General features: G+C 37.8%; 1 pseudogene; it reads left to right on the forward strand.

Moving 5' to 3' along the window:
• The first annotated feature begins 8,576 nt into the window (after window positions 1-8,576).
• Window positions 8,577-12,607, forward strand: LOC130047596 (uncharacterized; annotated as a pseudogene).
• The last annotated feature ends 2,213 nt before the right edge of the window (window positions 12,608-14,820 follow it).

Here is a 14,820-nt window from a genome sequence, read left to right on the forward strand (position 1 = left end):
TTCTCTTTTACGGTACCTTGGTTCTTGGATCGAGTATTCTTCGTTACTCTCTGCTGTATTTGTTCTTTTGAGAAATGAGAGGAAGTCATTTGCACAATCACAATAAGTAAGCTTAAGATGTCGAAGCTCTGCTTTTATCTTACACAATTCTTTATAGTTATTTTGTGTAATAATTTCATCTATGTCAACTATGATTTCTTCAATCTTTATCCAAGCATTTTCTTCCTGAGATTTATAATTTTTCAAAAAGGTAGAAAATTGAATCAAGCCTTTTTCTGTCATGGTCTTCAGTCGACGTTTATCCTCAGATTCCTCTGTCTGTTTGTGTACATCCTCACTTTCCTCAGCGTTGACATCCGCCGGTTTTCCTCCAGTTGTCATATTTAATCACCGATGTCAGCAATATGTCACAACTAGCTCACGGTAGATTTGCACATACTATATATAAACAAACATGTCACTGTCCAAGGAACACAGGAAGTATCACGGAATACAAGGTGATGGTACAGGTAAGGAGAGGATTAGGTGGTAAGCCCAGCTTCACAGGTATCCGACATCCGCGGAAGAACGTATTATCCCCAGGATAGGTCCGTTGTCGATCCTCGATGGGTGGTTGAGGTAGAATACTCACGATTTTGTTACCGTTCTGCCACAGCTCTCTGTTTTGTCAATAAAAAACGCCCAGCAGTTTTACCTCTTTATTCATGTAGCAGTAATTACGGTAACAAACTGAAATACATATAAACAAATTCTGCTCACACATATATCAGAATAGTTGACTTAATAAATTCAGAATTTCACATTTACTTTAGAAAATATATAATTCAAATAGCATAAAAATAAATAGAATGAACATATATCGCTGCCCCTTTACACCGCAAGATCGATGGAAAGCGTCCCAGACGCTGTGTTGGGAAAATGACTCCCCGAGTCTGTCCTCGGTGCACGAGAAAAAATGTCTTAATGTTCAAACCGGATGTAATCACTATTAACTAAATAAACGTTTTCCGGACGACCCAACAAATCCCGGTGGCGTCACAACAACATTCACGTAAAACTTCCAGCCTTCATGTTTACTGTTTGTCATCTTAGTAATATTAGGAATGCCGAACCCAATCGAACATGTTGCATGTGTTGTGCGATCTCGAACGAGTACTGGCTTAGATTAATTTTGTTCCCACTGCCATCAAAAACAACCTTTATGCCATTACTTATGAAAGGTTCTTATAAGACAACTTACAAGTTGTGTATTTAAGCTATTTCAAAGCCTTAATATTTGCAAATTAAATTGAAATAAGGTAAACAAAAAAATAATTAAAAATTTAATGAATTTATCTACTAGCTTTTGGTACAAATTTGCCATAATTGGGCATGGATGGAAATCTATGATTTTCATTATTATTATTTATAAAGAGACTCTAATTAGACATATGTAACCCGGTGTGTTTTTTTATCAGTAATTTGAATTATGCAAAAAACTACAGGTAACTTAAACTAAACACATGTGCGTTTGTTTCATACATTTCTTCAAATATGGTAGTCTTGATAGATAATGTATCTCCTACCATAGAAATTCGAAATTTTATCAATAAATTAAATAAGATTCACTCGATTGACCAAGCCATGGGCTATGCGTTATGTTTTATATTGACTTTATCGATAAAATTTCGAATTCTTGTGCTCCTTGCAGTACATAACTTGCGCAACGGCGGATCCAGAAATTTTCGAAGGGGGGGGGGGGGGGTCAACAAAATGTTTATCTTTTCGCGTCCCCATCGGCGGGGGTTGGGGTTGAAGACCCTCAAAACGACAACAATCAAAATTAGGATCTTTTGTTCACAATGTTTGAAGGTAGCAACTCCTCTAAATAGATCCACCCCTGCTGTGCGCATAGTCAGACGATTGCACATGCATCTAGTGTTTAGGCCTAGTATCGTAACTAAAGATATAGTAAAAATGACATCATGTAAATTTTTAAACAATGTTCGATAGGCTTACCTGTTATTCTAATAATCAAACTATCTTCTAACTTCTTTATTCACACGTGTGTAGGTCTACCATTCAGTGTGGCGAGAGGTGTAATGTTACAGCCGCCAAAATTGCTGCTGCTGATTGGATGAAATGTGATGCTAAACATTTTCGTAAATCATTTAAAACAAAATAATCAAAAGGGAAATAAATAGATATATATTAATATATATATACAGTTTAATATTTCGGCATCTTTGTATTTACAATTACATTTTTAATGACTTGATATAAACCAAGTACAGATGCGAAAATATCATCACATTATAAAATTGGCGGACTATACGATTCTTTTCATCCCGCGCTGCCAGAGCTCTCAGAATCTCAAAGTATTACCACGATGTTTTCCGATTATGAAAATGCCTCCCTAGTTGACTCGGAGGAAAGTTACCATCCAGATGAAGAGTACAGTGACGACTCTTCCCTGAAGGATTCAGACGTACCAAGTACCTCGAAGAGCTCCAGACATCCAATATAAAGAACAAACACTCCAAGAAGAAATCCTCATCTTGTGTTTTCACCTCAACACCAAAAACCTCCACCAGACACAGACCTAGCAGTTCGGTAAATACATGTACTTAGATCTATGTAATGTTTATCCATATTTCCTCCCGCTCAATGGGGGGGGGGGAGGGGGGGGGGGCATGAAGAGAAGCGCCAGACCAATAATCTTACATAATGTTAAAGTCGGCCCCTAAAAATATTATAGTGGGAAGAGTGGTCCAGTAACGGGTAATAATCCTCCTAAGTTTTTAAAGAATTAGAATGAAAATATTCAACGTTATTGTACATACAATGTACCTACACAATTTTATAATTTGGCATCAATATTACCTTTAACTGTTTAAGGTAGCTCCACCCTTCTCTGGAAAAATTGTATTAATTTCCACTAATATATGGTGCATTCAGTTAACTGTTTAATTACATGTACATGTATACATATCAAAACCAGAAAATATTACATTTTCATTAAACAGCATCATAAAAATACATGAAAACTGTATAAATGACAAAATTATACTGTCAATAGTTTAGAAAAACCTTCTTTATAAATATACTTAATTGAACACTCCGGTGGTAGTCCCTAACTAACCATATTGGGTGCCCACTCTCTTGGCCCCTTTGGCCTTTTTGCTGATAGAGAACACATACTGAGCTTTTCTATATTTATTAGAATAACCAGACATATTTCATAACATGAAACGATTGAACTAAAATGGACATAGTGCACACAGGGTGAATTGGCAGCTACGGCCGCATGTTACATGTACATGTACAAAGTAAAAAATTGCAGGTCTAAAGGGATATCCGGAGTACCGACCATAGGTATTAGGGCAAACCGGTGGCCTCGTGTGAGCACGAGAGCCGACGTCCCAGACTGCGACATCAAGGGACCGAAAACGGGCCCGCCCGATCTGCTTTACCCTGTTCCACCAAATAGCCCCCCGGTGAGTCATACCAGTACCTCCCCCTGGTATTCCGGAACTGGGGTCTCCCCTCCCAGTTAAGGAGGTGGAGAGGACACCAAGACTGCAGTCCTGGGTGCCCCAATTAACTTGAATCAAAACTTTTTCACGTGAGCCACTATACACAGCTTTCTACTTCATATGAGCCAGTACTTGCTCATATGAGCCACATTAGTCCCTGTCTTTGTATGACAGATGGGCAGGGAACAACAGGCCAGATCGGACGGACACATTCTTGTATTATATTCCCCCAGACCTGCCACAGACATCGATATGATGTACCTCCAATAACCATGAAAAACCACTACCCCCCCCCCCCCTAAAATGCCAGACCCAGTTAAACAGGTTGAGGGTAACAATTGCCTAGTTGATTGATGAATATGTGAAAAGCTGCCCTGATGTTGTTTAGGAAAATGTCGTTGCCCATATCCGAAAGGTGTGTTCCATCAAATCTAAATAAGCACACGTTTCTTGCTGAGATGTTGTGATGGTTAATGACCAACCAACCCCAAATCTAACACGAACTTAAGAATTCTTTTGTTAACCTTTACACGTTTTTTGTTAATCTTACCACCTAGTTTACCAGGAACCCCATGCCAGTATAGGCGGGGCAAGATGGAGGACCATACTAATGTAGTTTGTGGGATTAGGGCATTATATCTGAAAAATGAACACTTTATTTCCTCTACCAACTTTTTGCCAGTTAGGCCTGGGGTGACCAAGTCGTTTGAACCTAGATGTATCACCATGAATCTAGGTGCAGGATACTTCCTCAGGAGGTCCATCACCAAGGGGTCCAATTGTTGCCACTGCATCCCCCGTCTTCCATGCCAATGAATGTGGGCTGGTAAGTCAAGGTTTTTTCCGCCTGTGCGGTTTGATGTCGACTGACCTGCCCAAAATGGGATTGAAGACCCGAGGATCCATATTGAACAATCTGAAATATCTTTGGTTTGGTTACTTATTTGTTATGTATTGATGGTAGGGGTGTCATTACTTAAATTGTGTGTCCTGTAGTGGTCCGAGGGCTGCGAAGTCGCATTACATGCGGATGTATTTCTGAAAGGCTAAAGACTTCCATCTCCCAAATGTTTGTATTTGCTGGTCGGAAAAACCCTGTAGAGCCAAGTCAGTGGCCCGACCGATTCGAAAACTATGGGTACCAAAATGACCTGGTGTACTGATAGCCTGAATTGCTTTCTGCAGTACTGCATTAAATTGGAATCTAGTCAAAGGCATAGCATTACTGTGGATGAACAGACAGTGAGTGTCTGAGGTGTGTGGCCTTATTGCTAGGAAATTGCGCATACTGTGGACTGGGCATGCGATCGAGTGGGGCTGACTCCGAATGAATATAGTGGTTTTTTTGCCCGTTTGGTCGGTTTTGGAATGAGGTATAGTGAATGTGACATGTTTGCTTTCCTCCCCCAGAGTAACATGTTGAAATTGAATGCAATGAGAATATCGGCTATTGCAGGAGTTTGCCAGAGTGAATTCGCCTACTCGGAGTAAACCAAAATAGGCCAGTGAGAAGGCGCTAGCAAAGAGTGTAGATTCGAAAGAGGATGTGCACACAAAAGGTAGATACGCTAGCAATTTTTCTAGAATGGGTAGGGTAATCGGGTACCGAGTATCTTGGGCTGTGTTGCCACGTGCCAACCCTTGTAGAGCTTTTGCGACTAAGAAGGAGGCAGTTGGATCTGATACCTGCCTTACTTTATGAAAATATGCCAATGCGCGTATGTATAACTGAACTGTATTTGGGGACATATGTTGTAACGACAAATATGCGATAAAGTTTAAAATTATATCTAAGGGTAACGGCCAGGAAATGGCAATGCCAAAAATCTGGGCAAATGCATGGAATTTCTTCAGTGCCGAATTGTAAGCTTTGTTGGAGTTATCAGACAGGGCGTTGTTGATGAGGCGTTGTGATTCTACCTTTAGATATCCCATATTTGGTTGGGTAGCTGGGTTGGCCATTGGTCGGCGTGGGGGGCGAGATGTCGAAATCTTCTCCACTGCGAACGAGAAATACTATCTGCTATAACGTTGCGTTTGGAGGGTATGTATTGCGCCTGGATTGTAATATTGTGTTGTAGTGTGATGAGAACCAATTTTCGAACAATTTTCATGACCCTGTGAGATTTTGAAGTAGCGGAATTGATAACCTGGACTACAGCAGAATTATCTATGTGGAAAAGAATACGTTTGTTAGCCAATTGTGGCGACCATAGCACGATTGCTACATATACCGGGAAAAGCTCAAGGAATGTCATGTCCCTAACTATGTCCGAAAGACTCCAGCTGTGCGGCCAGCTTGCATGAGCCCAGCTACCTGCAAAGTAAATGCCAAACCCCCCTTTTGTTCCCCCAGCGCTATCTGTGTATAATTGCAAGTACGAATCCGATGTCAATGTCGGAGAGGAAATGACCGAAATGCCGTTGAAGTTTGCTAGGAATTGTTCCCATACTCTAAGGTCTTCCTTGATGGAAGAATTGATTCTGATCTTATGGTGTGTTTTGGTAGTGCCCATAGTAGCATCAATTAAACGTCTGCAGAAGGCTCTCCCTGGTGCTACCGTTTTACATGCAAAATTTAGCAGCCCAATGAGTGACTGAAAAGATTTAAGAGTAGCTTTTTTACTGTGAAGGAAGACATGAATGCGCTGTTTGAGCAAAAGTAGCTTGTCCTGTGGGAGTCGCATGATCATATTCACTGTGTCTAGCTCTATACCTAAGAAAATAAGGGTTGTAGTTGGGTTTGTAGTTTTTTCGAGAGCAATGGGTACACCTATATCTTGGCAAATGTGTTTGAATTCTGAGAGAGTAGCCTGACACTTGTTTGAATTTGCGGAGCCCATGAACAGGAAGTCATCAAGATAGTGTAAAATGGATGGATTGCGTGTCCTATTTTGGACTATCCAATGTAATGCCGAAGCAAATCTTTCCCAGGTTTCACAGCTGACTGATGCCCCAAATGGTAGCATTTTATCGTAATAGTATTTGTTCTGAAACTTGAAACCTAAAAGTTCGAAATCTGAGGGAGCAACAGGTATTAGACGAAATGCCGATTTAATGTCGGATTTGGCCAAGTAGGTTCCAGGGCCCAAGAAGGATATGATGGCAGCGGCATCGTCAATGGATGCATAATGAACAGAACAAACTGCTGGGTCAATGAAATCATTAATAGAGTCATACTCGGGGAAGGATAGGTGGTGTATTAACCGAAAATCCCCATCCTTTTTGGGTACTAAGCCTAAAGGTGAAACTTGTAGCGAGTGGAAGGGGGGTGAATCGAAAGGCCCCCCGACTCGCTGGAGCAGTACTTCTTTCTGAATTTTTTGTTGAGCTAGTTGAGGATTTAGTACTATGCTTTTTAGATTATTGGAATCCCTTGGGCGCCTTGGCCCTTGATAATGTAAACTAAAACCAGATTGAAAGCCTCTAATGAGAAAAGGTTGATCACGATAATTGTGTAGGTAATGGGCAAGTTGGTCGACATTGATGGGGGTTTTCCCAAGTGTATACAACGATTGGTAATTATTTTGTTGCCCGGCACTTTGATGCTGGATGATCTCCACCACACCCTTTGCATCTGTGGCTGAACCTACAATTTGGTGCAAACTTACAATTTATACCAGCGTTAAACAACTTGCAAAATAAGGTGTTGACCTGTGTTTTATATTGGGGATAATTGCCGGGAGACTCGCGATGCATGTTCGGGGCCGCGGAGTTTTTTCCCGAGGGTTGTGAAGGATGAGTACCGTTTGTGATATACAAGAGCCATAGCTCGGAGTTAATGATTCCCCACGAAGACTGTGGGTCAGCTTGTTTTCTCAAGCGAAACTGCTCTTCATAGCGGAACCACCCCGATGACCTGGACGCGGCCAGTCTGATATCTCGCATATATTTAAGTAACTCTTGGGCTCTGGTTCTGTATTTTTCTAGCATGATACTGGTGAAAATAATGAAAGCCGATGACCATTTTTCAATTGACAGAAAGGAATTATGTTTAGGCTTGACGAGGCACATGACACCATTTCGGATTTCGATTTGGCCCTGAGTTTCAAGATGGCCGTCCAGTTCCCGCGCTGACCTAAGCAGTAAGGAAATGTCGATAAATTTTCCCTCCCAAATTTGATTTTTGAGTTTTTCCGGGACATGAAAGCTGACAGGATCGAAATAGCTATTGATTACCGAGGGTTGATACTCCGCGACTGAGAAATTGGGTCCCGCCAAGTCGACAGCCGGCGGGAAAATGTCAATGGGGGGAATAAGACATTGATGGTTTACGTCAAACTCACCTGACGGATTAGCCTGCAAGTCCTGAATGGCATGAGTGTCGTCAGTCTCTGATTGTGTGGTTCCCCCCGCTGCATTTACAACAGCGGATGCCGTAGGTATGGGTCTCGAGGAGTCGGTGGCCACGCTGTTTGGCCTACGTCTTCTCCCACGTCCCCGGGCTGGGGACACGAATTGACGGTTTCTTTCCGCCTCTGAAAGTCTTGTCACCCTGGTTCGCACGGGTGGCATGATGATGGCAAATAAGGATGGAGAAGTAGTCGATAATATAGATTACACTTCGTCTAGCGAAAATTCGTGACTTGTCTGCTTGTAGACGGAAACGGAAGAGGCAAGTATTGGTCCGTTTGGTTAAGTCGTACTTGGTGTGCGTTATACGAATACGTCGTACCACGGTAAAGCCACCAAGGTGATAACACAAAAGTAATATAAGCAAAAGAACTTCGGTCAATTAAGCTGGATTATTTGACATTGAATTCAAATAATCTTCATTAAATTGATATAAATACATTGTGGATCAGGGAAGTCAATAGATATTAACACAGGAGTTATTGGCCCTGACAACACTTTTTTTTAGAAATAGATAATTTATTGATAAATTATAGAAAATATTAACTTTTTGGAGCTACCTTAAATACTTTTGCCTTTATGTTGCTAGGTTTCTATTGGAGGGAGATGTATCCCCCCTCCTTAGCCTGGATTTGCAAAATTCAGGATTTTTAATATGCATTGCATACTAAGTGATTCATATTTAATTATATCCTCCAGCTTCCAAGAATGTCGTCCTTTGAGATCGATACATCATACCAGACTGGACAAAAATCAAAACTCTCCCCAGGTGAAGAGGTATGTTGAAATATGAATTAGAAAATAATCCACTTTTTCCCCATCCAGATTGTGAAAAACTAAATATTCTGTTAATATTATACAATTCATTTAATTGTTAGGAATTTTAGGAAACATTTGATTAGTGCAGAACTCTCAGTCAATGAGAGTAAGTGATACTCTAGGTAAATTAAATCAGAAGGTTGATTTGCTCCCTCTGTCACTTCTTAATTACAAACATCCTTTTGAACAAGATTTTGATAAATAATAACATGCATGGAATACAAGGGGAACCAACATTTTATTTAACTGGAATCATAACAATATATGTTATTATGTGAGGTGGTCAGACCGGGGTTCGATTGCTGATGGCTAGATACCCCAATTGGTAGAGCATCTGACTAGAGATACAGAGGGTCTGGGTTTAAATACCGGCCTGGTCTGTTGCATTTCTCCCATTCTGTTGCATATTAATAGTGAACTGTAATTACTTTCATCTGGTAAATGAACTGTCCTTTAGACTTTTTGTTCAGGATGACTTAACAGACTTTGTTTTCAGAATAAAAGTACACCAATTGCAATGCCTAGTACAAAATGAGACTGAACCTTGTTTGTTTACAAATATTTCAAGGACAAAGTCCATAGAAAGGTTTTATATAGTGAATGAGGAAATTCTATCCGTACAATAATGTGCATATTCTTTGAATTCTTTTTTATTATTATTATAGGCTATTATGCAGTATTTAATCAAACTGGATAAGAAAATGGACAAACTTCAAGATGACTTAAAATCGATGAGGGAAGAACTTGCAGTCAATAAAACAGGAACTAGGAGAGAGGAACAACAGAAACTTTATGTTCCTCCAAAAATTAGAGTATGTATTATGAATTCATACAATAACTATGTTAATTATGAATTTTTGTAATTCCATGATAATTTAGCCATCAGAAAAGGGTAAATTCATTATCAACTACTTCAAAGTTGTTCTTTTTCCATGCATTATTTCCTTATTACCCCCTTGAAAACTGAGTTTTGGTAGGACTTGAATGATATCACAGAATTAGGTCAAATGGTGCAGAAAGGTGAAATCTCAACTTGGAAATTCAACTCAAAATCCTCAGATTACTGTGCTAGTAATCTACCAGGAAGCAATTTATATCCTCATTATTGACTGATTTGTCACCATCTTCAATATGCTAAACAATTTGTTGTTTTGTCTCATGATTCAGAAACACCAAACTATTCCTCACTGTATAATATAATATTCTTTATTATGTAGACAGCTGTTCATGATGCATACAAACAGCTTGTGGACGAGGATGGTGCTGTCAGATGGCAAACTAAGCTTGAAGACAATAAACTAAAGTATGTAATTTTAATTCAATTTGATTAATTTTCCAATTCAGGTACTTGTAGAGCTCCACCCTCTTGTGACTTATAAGCATATAATGGTTTGAAATGAAAAAGCTATTAAATTCCACTAAGATATAGTTTAGTTTGATAAATAACCAAAAGAAAATGCGTTTGTTGTCATCTTTTAAAGATGTCAGACAGAAATGGAGGTACATGTCAACATCGGAAAATGGCACATTTTCTTTAAACAGAATAATGAAAATAAAACTTGATAAAATGACAATTTTTTAATGTTAACCATTTCAAAACACTGCTGCTTAGCCTTTATAAATATGTATCAATTGATTGTGGATATCGGGGGGGGGGGGGGGGGCATATAAATATAGATATGCAGTAGGCAAAATATCAGCATAGGAGTTATTGCCCTTTATAACATTTTCTATTGTAGATAATTGATTTTATGGAAAATATAAAATTTCTATAAACAATATATTTCTATCATGCACAGAGTTCAATTTGATGTAGATGTTGGAAAAGTCTATGACGTCACACGAGGAAGGACTTTAAATATAAGATTATTGAGAAAACTTGTACTATTTTACATGTAAGACCAAATAAAATTGTATTTATGGTTCTCAGGCCAGCGCGCATCCATTCAGAGGTTGCCAATGTTATCGATTTTTCAATAAAATAAAAAGTTGGAAATGCGCTTACGTATCTTAGGGGGGGGGGGGGGGGGGTGCGCGGGAGGAATCTGAATTTCACATTTTGCGTTCGGAATTCTCTTTACACATTAATGTGTTTTGAAGTTTCATTTCGTTTGTTTGTTGTTTTTCATTCAAGTAACAAACACATACTGACTGGTAAATGTTTGTTAAGACCTGAAAATTCCATCAACTCAGCGGTCCACTTGACCAGTGAATTTTTTTTTTATTTCAAAAACTTTGTTTAATAAGCTTGAAATTATACCTTTGAGACATTGCAAGATTCATCTAGTTTTTCCAATTTTAGAGCATCTTCTGAAGTGAACAAGGCCACCACACAGTCTATAAAGCAGTTTGTAAAAGGGCTCTATCCTGAAGTCCAGGAAGGATTATTACAAAGTAAGTTATATTTAATTTACTGAATGCATTAGCATACTGCTCTGTACGTACATGACCTGTTTTTAATTAAAACAATTTAATGACTTATTATGAGATGGATCACCATTTGTTATCTTCACTTTTTCAGTCTGAAGGATGATTGTTAAAAAGTAAACAAGAACAACTGCAACTTTAAAAGAAAGAAAAAAGAAATTTAAAACTCTGAATGAGCAATATGTTGAGTAATGTGTGTGCAATATAAAGTACAAGAATGACCAAAACTCAATCAATATTGTGTCATTGATCCTTCTTGTGCTTTATATTGACCTCACATTCTCTTGATAGATCTGACACCATTGGAGCAAGAATGTTTTTGGTATATAAATCCTTTAAGATAGATATATAGACACATAAATGTATATGTTCTATTCTTGTAGCTGCAATTGCCAGATATTTCGAATCAATGGCACAGAGAGAACATAAAGAAAAAACAGGCAAAGTGGAGCAGCACAAAACCAAAATGCTCCACTACAGCAGGAGGAAGAGGGTACGAATTTACATAGTAGTAGTCTTGTGAATTTTCAAGAATCTTTAATGATATGCATGTTTAAGGTGGCTCATTACACCCAGAAATGTTTTCTTAAATCAGTACGAATTGATTTAATCATAAAAGATATGATGATATATAATAAGTATATATACCAAAAAGGCAGAAAATATGCAAATTTGGATAAAAATATGATTTTCAAAACAATTATTTCAACGTAGTGTCATAAAGAGTATAAGCTTTAGTGTAGTGAGCTACCTTAAGAAATGAAAAGGCAATGTTGTTTATATATAATCCTGATTATGTTGTTCAGATATTCCTGATTATGTTGTTTAGATATTCCTAATTATGTTTGCAGAAATTGCAGTGGAGAAAGTCCATGGTGGGAAAAAAAACTGGGTGGGATGAGGCAAAGAAGAGACGTGTCGGTGATGCTCTGGTGCTGTCATATATGTCATCAGAGGATGAGCACAACACCGACGATGAAAGTTTTTTAAAAACCAAACCTCTTCGTTGGAGATAAGAGGAATATGTGAAAATATTGGATGATCTTGATTGCAAATATGACAGGTCTATGTCTAAGCGTTCGCGCAGACAAATGATGAAGCGAATTAAAGGTGACATTCCCTCAGCAAGGCAGAAACCGGCCCAGATTGAACCGGGGCATGAATGGGTGTTTGCTCATTGAAGCAATAATAGCTGCCATTTTAGTGTCAAAAGGTTTTGTAAAACTTTTTATTTCTTCATTGAAAATTTGAAATTTTTCAAAACTATTTTAAAATATAACGCCTGAAGATTATGAAATGAAAGCGCTTGCGTTAAAATTTTAACTTTGTGTACTGTTTATTTTATTTCTTTTAATATTTTATACCGGACACTGATTTAAAAAAAACCCAACAATTTGGATATACATGTTTATATATGTGTGTGTGTGTATGACTGTTTATATGTGTGGATGTGTTACTTTGTAAATAAAAATGCTACATGTCATATGGCTACCATAAATATCAATTGTGTTTTAAGATTTGTTGTGTTGTTTTCCAACTGAAGGTACATTGAATTGTAAAGCAATTTTTAGGTTTATATACAAATGAATGTGAAACCCCGTGTATTTCGGTTGAGATGTATTGCTATTGCATGCTATGGACTAGATTTGGATCTTCACGTAAAATTACATGTAATGCTACCTTAGCACCTCGTATAAATGAAATAAAATGAGTGGATTATACGTGAAATTCCACATAAAATTGTAAACTTGGGAGTATAACCAGATTAATTGTCATGAAAAACTGAAATAAAATGAGTGGATTATACGTGAAATTTCACATAAAATCGTAAACTTGGAGTATAACCAGATTAATCGTCATGGAAAACTGAAATAAAATGAGTGGATTATACGTGAAATTTCACATAAAATCGTAAACTTGGAGTATAACCAGATTAATTGTCATGAAAAACTGAAATAAAATGAGTGGATTATACGTGAAATTTCACATAAAATCGTAAACTTGGAGTATAACCAGATTAATCGTCATGAAAAACTGAAATAAAATGAGTGGATTATACGTGAAATTCCACATAAAATCGTAAACTTGAAGTATAAAACGATTGTTTATGTGATATATAATTGACATAAAATTGAAGTATAATTTTCATTAAATTTCGGAGTTTACAAAAAATGTTATCCCTAAGGAAATTCCAATTAAATATCAAGTATAATGTTGTATTAAATATGTATTATACGTTTAAATTTGACATTTAATTGGGTAATAACTGGAATATAATTTTGAATTAAATGCAAATTTTCATGCAGTGCTAATTTTCCTTAAAGTCGTGAGTATCATATGAAAGTGGTGAAATTTATTATTAAGTGCTTCAAACGCAGAAAAATACGTCTTAGAAGTGAAGGAGGGCTATAAAATTACATATTTTGAATCATCTACCTATTATCTATCAGAATCTGTTAAAATGTGAAAATGGGTAAAATTGTCATAAGGGCCCTTTTGTCATGGGCGCAATCATATTGTTTAACGTCCCTCTCGAGAATATGTCACTGAATATGGAGGCGTCACCATTGTTGGTGAAGGGCTGCAAAATTTAGGCCTATGTTCGGCGCTTGCCACACCTGCAGTGACACGAGACCTCGGATTTTGCGGTGTCATCCGAAGGACTGCCCCATTATGACAAGCAAGGGCTACTGAGCACCTATTCCAACCCGGATCCCCACGAGAAGTGCTGAATTGAAGAATACGTGTAGTGAACTAATCTTTGCCCCCCCCCCCCCCCCCCCCCCCCACGATTTGTAAGATAATGAGATTTGGACAGAAGTACTTTATTGCTTCTCAAAATTTTTAATGTAAGTGCGAAGTGAACCCCGGCTGACCCTTCCCCTACTTTAAAAAACAATGCTACGTGACGGTATATCACAATATCAAGAAGGAATTATTAAACTTGGAGTTTCATGCAACTAATTGAGAGACTTTTAGTACTTTACAATTGAATTTTTTATGTCCAAACCCAAACATTTAATTTAAAAAAAAATTCTAATTGAATTCAAATATGAACACCGATGTCACTCTTGTAAGTTTCCACTACATTGTAAATACATTTTTATGTTCCCCAAACAAAGTTTGGGAACATATTGTTTTTACTCTGTTTCTTATTATTATTATTATGTTCCCCAAACAAAGTTTGAGAACATATTGTTTTTACTCTGTTTCTTATTATTATTATTATGTTCCCCAAACAAAGTTTGGGAACATATTGTTTTTACTCTGTTTCTTATTAGGGTCTTCCGTCTTCAGCGGAAGACCCTTCTATTATTCTATTGTTGATTTTTCACTTTTCTTATTATTAGGGTCTTCCGTCTTCAGCGGAAGACCCTTCTATTATTCTATTGTTGATTTTTCACTTTTCTTATTATTAAGGTCTTCCGTCTCCTGCGGAAGACCTTACTATTATTGTTCGCGTTCTTCTTCTTCATTATTATTATTATTATTTCCCTTGGTAGTACACGCGTTTTTCTCAGCCATTTCTCGATCGATTTTCCCGAAATTTTCAGGAAAGATGTCTTTTGGTGACGAGACTTTGCTTGCAAAATTTCGTGCTTGACGTCACTTCCGGTCAGGAGTTATCTCTCTTTTAGTGACTTTTTGAAGGGCCTTGTTGTCCACACATCTCCTCCGTTAGTTTTGAAGCTAGAGTCTTGAAATT

Source organism: Ostrea edulis, chromosome 7 (genome assembly GCF_947568905.1).
Source record: "Ostrea edulis chromosome 7, xbOstEdul1.1, whole genome shotgun sequence".
Lineage (NCBI taxonomy): Eukaryota > Metazoa > Mollusca > Bivalvia > Ostreida > Ostreidae > Ostrea > Ostrea edulis.